A 13,917-nucleotide genomic window follows, 5' to 3' on the forward strand; every position below is an offset into this window, starting at 1 on the left:
TCATCTCAACTTTAAAAGATGTCTTAACTCCTGAAGAGACTGTTGTAGAAGTAGCTCACTACCACAAAGGAAGTAATTATAAACAGAAAGCAGTTATGTATTAAGTATCTTCCAATATTTAACTGAACATATACTTTCCATTTTAGTCGATGTATGTTTAAATTTCAAAAATCTAAGATTTTATTTCTGGCAAAGTGTCTACTGATGGAATAAAAAAGATTCCAAAATTATCTGGTGATAATCAATTTGCCTATACTCATAAATAAACATGTGATAAAATGTTTTGCATTCATTATCCTCTGTTCATGCAACTTTCACAAATTACCTCTCCTAGTTCTAACCTGCCAAACAGGCATTTGATGCTTTGAAAGAAGTATTTACTTTTGCCCCAATATAAACATTTGCCCAAGGTTTTTGAAGTATAACTGAAGTTAACAGGGGCAGGCTGGACCCGGGGGCAGGGGGGCAGCGGGCACCCGGGCCGCTCAGTCTAGCGGCTGTTCAGGCCGGCCGCCTCTCCCCCGTCCCCCGCCGTGGATGCAAGAATTTTTATATAATACCGGCGGCCGCATTTGATGAGGCCGCGTCAGCGCACAGGCGGCCGCATCACATGACACGCGATACGGGCGCGTCATATTGACACGGCTGCATCGTGTGTCACGTGATGCAGCCGCCTGTGTGCCCCCCGGGCTGATACCTCCCAGCCCGCGCCTGGAACTTAATGTATCCAGTGTTGGTGTTGTGACAGTTCTTTTTCAGCTTCTCTACATTATATGCTTGTGTTTATATGTCATTAAAGCTGCCACCAACTGAGCAAATATATGTGAGAAAACATGCTTTTCTTACTAATAAAACACTAGAGAAAAAATGAGAAATACTGAGGGGGCATTTTATTTGCATTCTTCACCAATCACAAGGATCTGATTAATCTTAAAGTTTGAATGCACCCTTATAATAAGCAGGGAAGATTTCCCCCATTTAACCACTTTATTTTTTTTCATTTCATTAAAGCAATTGTAAAGTGTCTGTTTTTCAGATCCTCCAGAAACCGTAACTTAACTCTAATTACATACATATCTGACAAAACACCAGGTACATTCATGGTAGCATGGGCAAGGACTTTTATATTTCCAGTAAATTATTTTTTAATACAGAGGTGTCCTTTGAATAAAGTCTTAAGAGTCACTACCAAAAATGAACACTGATTGCTGCTAACAAAACAGGTGTGAATCATCCCTGTTGAGTGCATGATTAAAGGCTGGATGTACATCTTTTGTGTAGCATATCTTGCGTGAATTTGCATAGTGCATGACCAGTATCCAAACATATGCAATTGCACGCAATTCTTATCTGCAGGCACCTACCACATATGACCCCTTATGGCTTGAGAGATGTTAAAGGCTGTTTCTTAGATTCTAGAAAAATCTAAGAAACAGTTCCAAAATATGCACCTACCTCACATAAGACACTGCAAAAACGTAAAAACATACACTCATAATTTCCAGCATAACCAGACTTTCACCTCTACAACAATATTTTTAATGCAGCAGTGATACTAATTTTCCTTGCAAAATGTTCTTCTATTGCTGCTTCGCTATGTCAGCCCTAGGCGCGGGCTGGCAGATGTCAGCGCGGGGGGCGCACGCCGCACAGGCGGCCGCATCACATGACACGTGATGCGGCCGCATCACACATGTATCACAGAGGCAGCCTAGTGCGAGCCTCAGCCAAACGCCTCTAGTCTCTGATCCATCACTCGGCGCTCGACTGTCTCCTGGTTCCCGGCAACATGGCAGCGCTGTCAGAAGCCACTTCAGTTGCGCACTTTGAGGAGCTGCTTCAGTAGAGCGTAAAATCTCTGCTCTCTTACTATGAGTACAAAGGAAATGTGATGCCTATTGTCAGTAAGAGCTCCATCTCATCAATTATCATGTGTAGAGTTCAGGATTCACCGTAATATTCATACATCAGGTCATAACGCATGTAAAGCGAAAATCTCTTCAGTTTTACTGGTCTCCGGCAGCTGTGATCCTCCGGCTCACTCTATCAGGTGTTCACACTTCAAAGTTACCAGCTGAGCCTCCGCCCAGCTAATTGAGACTGCTGCCGCCCAAATTGAAAAGATCCGGACATCATAAAAACTGGAAGGAAGACCAGTTCCATCATAACAATCCCTGAGGAAGCTCACTGCCTTTTTGGCCAGGAGCGAAACGCGTTGGGTGACTACACCAACATCTATCCATTCAGCACTGTCAAGTGCTCAACATTTCCATTCTCTTCACTCTAGCATGCTAGATCGCACATTTCAGCTCACCGAACCGCTGTCTGCGAGGGATACCTAGAGCGTGCATACGCTACCTCCGTTACCTACAGGCTGTGTGTCTGCGCCCTGCACCACTGTATAAACTGAAGGCAGGAGACGCTGTCAGTTTGTAGGAGGGACCCCCGCCCAGCGTACATCTACTACCAAGCGACATCAACTTACCGAACAGCTGTCTGCGAGGGATACCTAGAGCGTGCATACGCTACCTCCGTTACACACAGGCTGTGTGTCTGTGCCCTGCACCACTGTATAAACTGAAGGCAGGAGACGCTGTCAGTTTGTAGGAGGGACCCCCGCCCAGCGTACATTTACTACCAAGCGACATCAAGTAAGTTACCCTGGAATTCCAAACAGACTGTTTTGGGACATCTCTTTTCATACAAATTTTCTTTAAACATTGCTTCCATGGACATGACCTCTAGGTCCGTTTAGTGCACTTATTCAAATGTCAGTACCGTTTTGGGACATTTGACTCATTTTTTTCAACAGGGTTGAAAGGGCATCTGTCTATATTGACGAATTGGACATTTTACAATACGGGTTACACTACCCAGTGGACATTGATGTGTACGGACTGATACCATTTCACCATCTGTCTATTTATGTATATATTTTTGTTTGATTCATACATTGTTTACATAGTGTCTATGTTACCTCTTCTTTGGTTCCGGCCGGAACACTCATCCTATACATTATGTTAAATAAATAACATCAACCACCCCTTTTTGCCACACATGCTTTACCTTCTAGCGCCCAGAACCTGATATACCACGTAAAATCTCTGCTTGTTGTACATTTTTGGACATTATATTGCTTCCGGGGGGCAGCCCTAACAGCTGTAATTATGAGCCGATGCCCCCCGGCCCGCCCCTGGTCAGCCCCTACATTGGTTGCCCATACTTTACCAAATCAAATATGAAATATTTCTAATAGCATACAAAGTCTTTAACAAAACTTTACCAACATATATCCTAAAACATGTACTAGTGTAACCCCTCCACTCTGCCCATGGTTGCCCTCTGCCCACTCAAGCACTCTCATTACCTGCTCCCATTCCTTGTCTATTGACTATGTCTATGTTTGGACTGTACCCGCTTTGTGGCAAGTACTCCATCGCACACAGGATTTTACACTTGTCTACAAGTCATCAAACATTGCCTGAAAACTCATCTCTTTAGGTGAGTTTACCAAATTCATGAGACACCTTCTTAACTTCCCTAGTGTTCCCTACCTGATTCATACAGTTCACAGAAACTTACATTTATTCTCTTTCTATATTCAAAAACTCTCTGACCCCTGACTGGATCACTAGCCTTACTAAGCACCCATTTTCATTGCAAACTGGCTGGATCAATACGCAATTTGTGGCACTTGACCTCAAGTATTAAAAACATATATCCCTATAGATTGTAAGCTTGTAAGCAGGGCTCTTTTAACTGTTTTGTCTGTCTGTTAATTTACAGTGTTGTTTTAATACAGTGTTTGTCCCCATTTGTAAAGAGCTACATATCATTCTGACACTATATAAATAAGTGTTAATATTAATAATAATAATAATAATAATAATAATAATAATAATAATTATTATTATTATAATTCCGTCAGTTTTCTGCAATCAATCATTTAGGCAAACTGAGGTCATCATCTTTCATATGTTTATGAAGAGTGTAGGGCATTTATTCTGATCAAATTAATTTGGATCATATCTGAAAAAGCAAATAGAGAATTCGGGGGAGAATATTCATTTTAGCTGTGGCAATTCAGCCACTCCAAGAGAAAAATAAAAATTGTTCCAGATGCATCTATATTATCGCAGTCAGTGGGGGAAAGCTTGCCGGAAAAAGCATAGTATATGTTTTAGCCAAACAAATACACAGGTATTTAATTTTATTTGATTGCTAACCAAATTTATATTTGACAGTCAGGATATAGAGGGACAGAAAAGAAAACAGAACATAGAACAATAGCAGTGAAATGGTTTGCAGAAAAAAAAAGATTTGCATCAGGGTTACAGTTGGATTGGGCACTATGTGGAATTGGCTCTCGACTATTTTATTAACCCCCCCCCCCCTTAAATCTTGTACTAGTCTGTAGCCCCTCCCCCATTCATTTTAATCAGGAATTAAAATGAATGGGGGAGGGGCTACAGACACTGGATTGATGGCTACATTAGCCATCAATCCAGTGTTCTGTCCATCTTTAGTCCATAAGGAACCTGGTATGTGTGACAATAATTATTCTACCTCTGATGGACTTGTCTCTATAGCAGAGGAGTGCAACATTAGCTTTGTGGGTTGTCCAGTATATCATGTACCTCTTTTGCATGCCTTCCTGGAATATATAAAATTACACCATCACAAGTACAGTATAGTATACTCCTTCTTTTTACATAATAAATCTCAGCCAAGTAAGTTAGGAGAGACCGCTACAGCTAGAAGAAAGTAATGTTTAGTATGCAATGACCCAATAGTAACCTCTGCCAGTGCAATCAATGAATAATGATGCACTTCTTCTGTCACACCCATAACTGGAACGGTTTCCCTTGTGATTGACAAATTTAGAGGAGAAGTTAGTACAGATCTGGACGCACCTGTGTCTAAAAATGTTTTTTGATTAGTACCAAAAATATGATTATTAAATAATTTAGTTGTCTGCAGATTACAGCTGTGGCCCATACTTTAGAGATTAGCATGTCTACTCATAACATTTGCTACCACTTGATACCAAAGGAGCCTACCCACTGAGTGGGTAGGCCCCTGATGTTGGCCTCTCTCTAGTCTGTTATCAATTCTTTGCCAATTGTCCTGTCTCCTGTTATGTGCACAATAATAGAAATGCTTCTTATCCTGTGTGCAACTTCTAGCACAATGCCCTTCTCTCACATAATTATAACATTTTAATGTGTAATCCTGTGTTTGCTGTACTGAACGCTGCTCCTGCAAAGCTTATATACTTATTATCATTAACAGTATCAATGCACCCAGGGTCAATAACTGGAACTATTGACTTTGTACAATGGATATTCCTGTGTTTACTGGTATGTATGAGAATTGTTTTGGTGTCTGTAGCAGAAAATGAGGATACAATAGTATCCACCCTGCCTAATCTCTGATATCCTTGTGATAACTGTAATCAGGGCTGCCATCAGAAACTGTAGGGCCCAGTACTACTTAATCTGGCAGGCCCCTCCTCTTCACATACATGTGCCCACCTCCCTCTTCACCATACATGCGCCCCCTATCCCTCATCACAGTACATTCCCCTATCCCTCATCACAGTACATGCCTCCCCCCACTACCTCATCACAGTTAATGCTCCCCTCCCCCAAAGTAAATGTCCCCCCATCACACTAAATGTCCCCCTCTCCCCTCCATCATAACAAATGTCCCCCTCTCCCCTCCCACAAACACAGCAAATGTACCCCTCTCACCTACCCGCAATCACAGTAAATGTACCCCTCTCCACTCCACCAAAGTGAATGTCCCTCTCTCCCCTCCCCCAAAGTAAATGTTTCCTTCTACCCCCACAATAACAGTAAATGTGCCCCTCTCTCCCCCTCCCAATCACAGTTAATGTGCCCCACTCCCCCCACCCCAATCACAGTTAATGTGCCCCTCTCCCCTCCCTGCAATCACAATAAATGTTCCCCTCTTCTATCTCCCCTATCTAATAAATACCCAATTAACTCACCTTCTCCTCCGCGATGCTCATTGACAAACTGGGAGTGCAGCGTGCAGTGATGACGTAACCGTGCCACACTCTTAGCCTATCAGAGACGGAGAGGGGCAGCACGGCAGGTCATACAGAAGGGCCCAGGCAGTCCAGGGATTCCGGAAAGATGGAGAGGTCTATCTGGGCTCCCAAGTCTGTCCGGGCCCGTTACAGCTGTACTGGCCGTACCCCCCTGATGGCGGCCCTGACTGTAATGTATGAGCTATTGCAGAGATTAAAACAAGCCCATTACCATCCCGTTTGCTAAAATAAATACATTTACTTTCTCCCAGCGCAGAATATAATTTACAGGGTTCTCTGTTTTCCCTGGCTGTACTTTTGTTACTATCTGCATAAGGTGGGGACTTTTGTGTACTCAGATTTCAAACCATTTTTCTTTATTCTCTTGTGCATGCGCTAACTATTTGTGGCAAACTTTGTACTTGTACTGCCATGAATTTAAACAAGTGATATATTTAATTCACAATTTTTGTGAAATTAACATACACATTTGATCTTTAACTGTTCCCAATATCTCAGGATCAAAGCTACCTATATTAGGGAACTTTTACACACATTCAGCAGTCACTTCTCACAATACACAATTGCTCTCTTGCCATAAAGACATGCCTTTGATGTGGGTATAACAGAACAAAATCTCTTATATATATATATATATCTATATTTAAATCTATGGTACTATAGAAACATAATAGGTGTGAGTCAAAAAGGAGAGCAAAGAACATTTAAAATGTGGGGACACATTAATAGTTGGTAGTTCGGAAAGGGCATGTCCTAGATCAACTTTAAATTTCAGTGTAAAATTAAAGCTATCAAGTATTTGTGTGCTACATGAAAAACCAGACAGTATTTAACTTATGTGCAAAGTAATAAACTCATTTGGTCCCCTTAATTGTAACATGGTTTGTCCAGGAAAAAACATACTCCTTTTTTCTGCCTCACTCTCCATAATGAATCAGGCACAATATGCGCTATTTAAACAAACAAGCACTGTGCATAGCAATCACGATAGGACTACGTAAAACAACTTTACTTTCTTCCCTTCAGGTTCATTCCAGCACCTCTGATAGACTCTGAAAGCAGAAATTTTGTTTATCAAAACCATATAAAAAATAAAAGTATAGTACAATATGCATTCTTACCTTTTGTGATGCATCTCTTACACCCTTTGTTGACAAAATGAAATCCGTAGGTTTGAGAGTCCTAGAATAGTGTAGAGTCTGCTTATGTCTGTATGTATCATATGCGATAAATATTTTCCAAAGCGATCGCTGTGGTGCTAAAGCACAAAGGTGTTATTCAAAAAATAGATTACAGGCAAAATATCACATGCATATGCTTGCACTGTTGGCACCAACACAAGCTTCTATCAGAATGCTCTGGTTTACAAAACCAGAGGTAAACAATTTGTACACTGTACAGCTGTAAAATGCAGTGAAATCACAAAGATACACAGTTACAGTATTAAGGTCCACACTGAAAGGTCAATGGGCCATGACCTCCTTAGAACTCAACGTGCCATTGGTTGATTCATCTAGTCATTGTTCATGAGGTGGTCAGGTGTCCTTCTTTATGCTCCCACCTCTAGACCTGTATAAACTGGTTCTTATATGACATCTCTGAACTTGCTATTTGGTGTATGAAAAGTGATATTATTTATAACAAGCATTCACAATGAGCGAACGCTACATAAATAATACCGGAAACATTCTCATGCAATTGGAAACAGAATGATACCAAACTCAATGTAATTTATATGTTGGAAACACTATTTATCCTCTTCACCACTTTATATTTTATATTGGATGAAAGAAATACATTAAACGTTTAATGTTGCTACGATAATAATCACGTTGCGTATTAATCTCATCACAACTGATTGTAGTGTACAAAAATTAATAGTAAACACCTTCATTAAATAGTTGCTTCACAGCTTTCACAATAAGCACACATCAGAGACTTGCCTTATCACATGCATTGTATCAGACAGAGCTTTATGTTTTTGAATATTAACAATTGCCTGCATAATATTATCTCCCTCTTAAGTAGAGGAGTTTAACTTAGAATCCATCTGACCTTTTGGGAATGTGATTTGGAAACTTTTAACTCAAGAAAAATGGCTGCATGATTGGACCAAGCCACAGGAGAGACAACCACATGAATCTGATGGAAACATGATCAGCAAACATCATAAATTGTGTTGGTGGGAAAAGAACGAGCTAAAAGATAATGTTATAAAAATTGCAAAAAAATATTATTTCTTCACGCTACTCCAGCCCATTTCTTTCCACCTCTGTCATCTCACAAATTTGACACTCTCTCCTCATCCTCTTTGAAGTATGTCCATTGTTATATGTGTATCTTCTTATGTAGTTGCCTTCTATTGTCGGGGTACCAAGGCATAGTACCCTCATTATCGATCTCTGATAACCTGATTTCCTATTTGGTATAATACTGTCAACAGGAGAGTGAAGAAGTGATACACAAACAAGGTGTTGCATTTTCAAAATCAGCTCTGAGTGTCTCTTCAGACTGGCACTTTATTTATACATAGGGTCGAGCATTAACTGGTTAACAACAAGTACATATAAGGAAATCTCTTTAGATCAGCAAATATTTCTTTGCAACAATAATACATATAAGGCAACATCCTTTGTTCAGTACTACATGGTTTTCCTCCCATGCGTTTCCTTCAGTCTGGCATCCTGCTATTGTCTGTTGCATAGAAAACACTTGTTTTTCTTCAAGGCATAGTCCTGCATCTGAAGTATAGTTTTTTAAGGCATTTCACACATATATTTGTACATCATAATAACTATTGTTTTATAGTCTCACAATATATAGTCACTTGTATTGAATTTTACTGTTTCTCTTGTCCTTTACTTATCTGATTTTATTTGATTGTGCGGTGCTGAGGATTCTGTGGTGCAATATATATATATATATATATATATATATATATATATATATATATATATTTATATATATGTGTGTATATATATATATGTACTGTATATACATATATCTATATATGTATATATATGCAGCTCCCACACTACACTACAGGAGCTGCTTCAATTTGTCAACCCCACTCATCCAGAAGGAGGACACCCATTTCAGGAGACCCCTATCTGCAGAGACTGGTTGCTACCCTAAGATTTTTGGCCACAGGAAGTACACTGGCTGATCTCAAATACAGCACAGCAATTTCAATACAAACAGGTTTTGATCATACCTGAGACCTGTGTGGCTATAGTACAAGTTCTGCATGGACAATATATGAAGGTTGGTGAAAGAAATAGTCTGATTTTAATCAAACTTTTTTTTTATTAAAATAGAAACAGAACCTATCAACATATTAAAAACCACCCATACAAAATATATACATTTAGCAAGCAGTACGCAATTACACTGTTTGCCAGCATACAGTAGAAGTGTAGCAGTGAGTGCAGATTTGGGCCTATAAGCTGTCAGGACATGGAACCCATCACAGAGGGGTTAAAGATGGGAAAGCTCAAACAAACATTTATTATAATTGAGGGAAAACGTGTGTTTCGACTGTATGGCAGCATGCAGTGGAATCACAGATTTGAGCCTATAGACTGTTAGAACATTCATTCAACCCATCGGAGATGGGTTGAAGATTGGAAACCTCAAATAAATATTTACATATTGGGCACACATAAAACATATAAAACTTAAAAACAAAACTTTAGTCTAAAAAACCCCCACAGTTGTCACAGCTGTCCATCATGGAAATGTTCACTATTTTCCAAGTAGTGGAGTGATGTAGAAGTCCTGTAGGTAGGAGAGTTAATTGTATGGCTTCCCATGATGGGATGTTGCCTGTGGAGTGGTAGCAATTTGCAGGCGCTATATAAATAAATAAATACATATAAATAAATGTTGATGATGACGGGTATGTCTGTGAGTTCCTAGCTGTCTTCTGTCAGCTGGGTGACATGTGGCATTTTAACACATTGCTCTGCCACATTACAGAATCCAGCTTCAGATAAGACAGCTGGCTGTGTAATAAAAATAGAATGTACACTAGTTAGTATGATAATAAATGCACTCATTGATTTAACATTACAACTTTATTTATCATACTTTCTAATTTTGAAACACTTTGGAGTTTCCCCAATTTTGGCTGCTTTATGGATAGTAAACGTGAGAATTATGCCACCCTAAAAAAGTGGATCCTATTACTACAACTACTACAACTACAAATTAATGTTCAGCATTATTCTGATGGCCATAGTGGTTGCCAAATATAAATTTCTATTTGTGGATGTTGGTAAAAATGGTAAAGTGTCAGATGGTGGGGCATTGGAACAGACTCTCTTCCATGACAAACTAAAATAAATAGCCTGAATTTGCCACCACGCTCCAAAACACAGTTTAGACTAAATTTTATTTTTCTTGCTGATGAAGCCTTTGCGCTGCACAATAATATATTAAAACCTTATTGCCAAAAATCTAACACCAGAAAGGAGGATCTTTAATTATAAATTGTCAAGAGCAAGGTGAACTGTGGAAAATGCTTTTGGTATATTGGGTAACAGGTTTAGGATTTTCCATTCTACCATAAATCTGTGCCTAGGCAAAATAGATAAGATAGTGAGGGCTTGTTGTGTCCTACACAACTTTCATAGGCAAAAAAGCCCCAGTGTGCACAGTGCATCTAGGTGTATGGTTACTAAAAGGAGGGTTTGAAGAAGTGGAGATGTTGCCTATAGCAACCAATCAGATTCTAGTTATCATGTATTTAGTACATTCTGCAAAATGACAGCTAGAATTTAATTGGTAACATCTCCACTTTTTCAAACCCGCAGTTTAGTAAATATACCCCTAGTGTTACTGAAAATAATATAAAAGTAGAAGAAGTGATAGGGTTAACACCACTGGGGTCTTCAGAGATGAGGAATGCCAGCTACATGGCAAAGTTAAACATGGAGACTTATTTAGAATATCTTAATAGTGAGGGTTCTGTATCCTGGCAGACTGACATTGTGTAATGTATGCATATTCATATAGTATGTTGTATTCAATAACTTTCATTGTCAGTGAAATGAAAAATAAATATTTTATACATTTACAATGTTGTATGTTTTCTTACTATGTAGTATCAGTAATAGACATCATAATTAAGCACTCAAAATGGGGACTCAAATGACAGGGTAAAATATATTATGCTTTGTAAACATATTGACAAGAAAAAAATAAACTTTAAAATGTACTGCCTATAAAACTCTGATGTGAAAATAGCATTTTTTTCTCCTTAATGTATTATTTTGAATAGAGTTTGGCATGCCAAGGTTTTGGAGAACAATGTCACTTTCAAAAGCAAGCAGAGCAAAGCTTAAACAAATATGTGCATTCCAGTTTGTATTATGTAAAATATGACAAGAAAAAACTGTGTTATATGCAATGAAGCAGAAGTCTTTTACAACAACACTAAAGAGGCAGATAGTGGGAAATATCTGTAAATAAAGTATATTCAAGTAAAACATTAAAAACTTTTAAATTAAATCAAAATAATGTGCCATATCCCTTGATTATCCAGTATAAAATTAAATTACTAGACTTGTGTTATTTTCCACTTCGCACAACAATGAGAACATTAGACTAAGGCGGCGGTTCCCAAAGTGTGCGCCGCGGCTCTCAGGGGTGCCGCGGCGCTGTCACTGGGGTGCCGCGAGCCAGACATAAAAAAAAGAGAAGACAGAAACTTACCAATCAGCGCGGCGCCGGTACCCAGCAGCCTGGCACCGGAGGGGGACAGTGTGGCAGCGGAGGGGGACAGGTGGCAGCAGAGGGGGACAGGTGGCGGCAAAGGGGGACAGTGTGACAGCGGAGGGGGACAGCAGGCAGTAGAGGGGGACAGTGTGACAGCAGAGAAGGACAGTGTGGCAGCGGAGGGGGACAGTGGGCAGCAGAGGGGGAGAGTGTGACAGTGGAGGGGGACAGTGTGACAGCGGAGGGGGACAGTGGGCAGCAGAGGGGGGCAGCGTGACAGAGGGCTGCAGATGGGGCAGCGTGACAGAGGGCTGCAGAGGGGGCAGCGTGCCTGGGGGTAGAGGAGGGGGACAGCGTGGCAGAGGGCAGAGGAGGTGACAGAGGGCAGAGGAGGGGACAGCGTGACAGAGGGCAGAGGAGGGGGACAGCGTGACAGAGGGCAGAGGGGGCAGCGTGACAGAGGGCAGAGGAGGGGGAATAGCGTGACAGAGGGCAGAGGAGGGGACAGCGTGAAAGAGGGGGCAGAGTGCCTGGATACAGAGGGGGCAGAGTGCCTGGATGCAGAGGGGGCAGTGTCCCTGGATGCAGAGGGGGCAGTGTCCCTGGATGCAGAGGGGGCAGTGTCTCTGGATGCAGAGGGGCATTTTTGCATACAACTAAATAAGTATTTTTGTCGTGACCTAAATACTTATTACAATTTTTTGACCCAACTACTTCTAAAACAGGACTGCTCAGTAATTATTTTGGAGGGGTGCCTTGAAAAAATTTGGAGACTCTAAGGGTGCCGTGAACTGCAAAAGTTTGGGAACCACTGGACTAAGGGATAGATTTACTAAAGAACGGTTTGCTTAAACCGGCAGGCTTTGGCCATTTAAAAACTTACTACCATTAAAATTGCTGAAAAAAACAGTTTAACAAAGTTCAACTTTACACATCGCCATCTCAATTTTTAACATGATCAAAATACAGGTTGGGCATGATCTGTCGACGTTGAATCTGTCGACAGTCAGACTGTTGTAGCCAAAATGTCAACAGTCAGAAATGTCGACCGGTTTACTATGTCTCTGTGGTTATAATGGCGACATTGGGACTGACAACAGGTAGTAAATTCGAAAGTCACAATGTTGGCATTCAAATGGCAATGTCACTGCCAGGCAGCAGACCTGCTGGCAATACAGTCCTGAGGCACAATACAACTGCCAGACTCTGCCAACACAGTGCAGTAAATAACACATTGAAAAAAATGCAAACATTTGTACATAACAAAAAATCAGCATCCCCCCGCCATAAACCCAAGCTAATTAGCATGGAACTGGATTTTCTAGGGATATGAAGTACGCAAAACAACCCTCCCACCTCCTAGTGGTTACACAGCCTCTCGTTGAAAGCACAAGGGCTTTGGCCTATAATAAAAAAATATTTTGTCATACTTACCAACTTTATTATGTTGCTTTCCGAGAGCCTGCGGGGGAGGTGGGCGTGATGGGGGGTGGGGCTCCAAAATGTGCGTCATTTTAGACCCGATCCCCGTGACGTAATGACGCAAACGCATCATTTGACAGTGGGAGGCGGGGCCAAACGCTGCGATTGATGAGAATCACGGCGTTTGGGACCTAATTCTGCCCACTTCACTAGGAAGTGGGCAGATCCGGGAGATTGCCACACTCTCCCAGGAGTTCCGGGAGAGTTGGCAAGTATGTTTTATATTAAAAGTTTTGAGACCATAGCATTTTTTGGGGTGCAAGCTACCAGATTCCAAGGTATAATTTTATTTTGTTTTATGGACAGGCATTGATTGCAGATGAAGAATCTGGATGTTGATGAATATACAGGGGTGTTTTTATTTATTTCAAATAAAGTTATTTTACAAATGAGGGATGTGTTTCATTTAAATTTTGTCTTGGTGCACTACAGGTCCCAGCCCACCCTGGCACTTGTGGTTCCCCAAGTGCCAGCATGCACAAACTGTTAGTGGCAGCCTGCAGTGCACCAGGGATAAAATGGTGTTTTTAACCCAAAATATTTTTTATTATCCCACACGTACCACCCAGGTGTGTGGAAAGAACCCTAGTGTTTTCAGTTTTTCAGCTTTTCACCTTGATTTTGCTATAATCAGCCTAGGC

The sequence above is a fragment of the Mixophyes fleayi genome, chromosome 2, assembly GCF_038048845.1.
Source record: "Mixophyes fleayi isolate aMixFle1 chromosome 2, aMixFle1.hap1, whole genome shotgun sequence".
In the NCBI taxonomy this organism is placed as follows: domain Eukaryota; kingdom Metazoa; phylum Chordata; class Amphibia; order Anura; family Limnodynastidae; genus Mixophyes; species Mixophyes fleayi.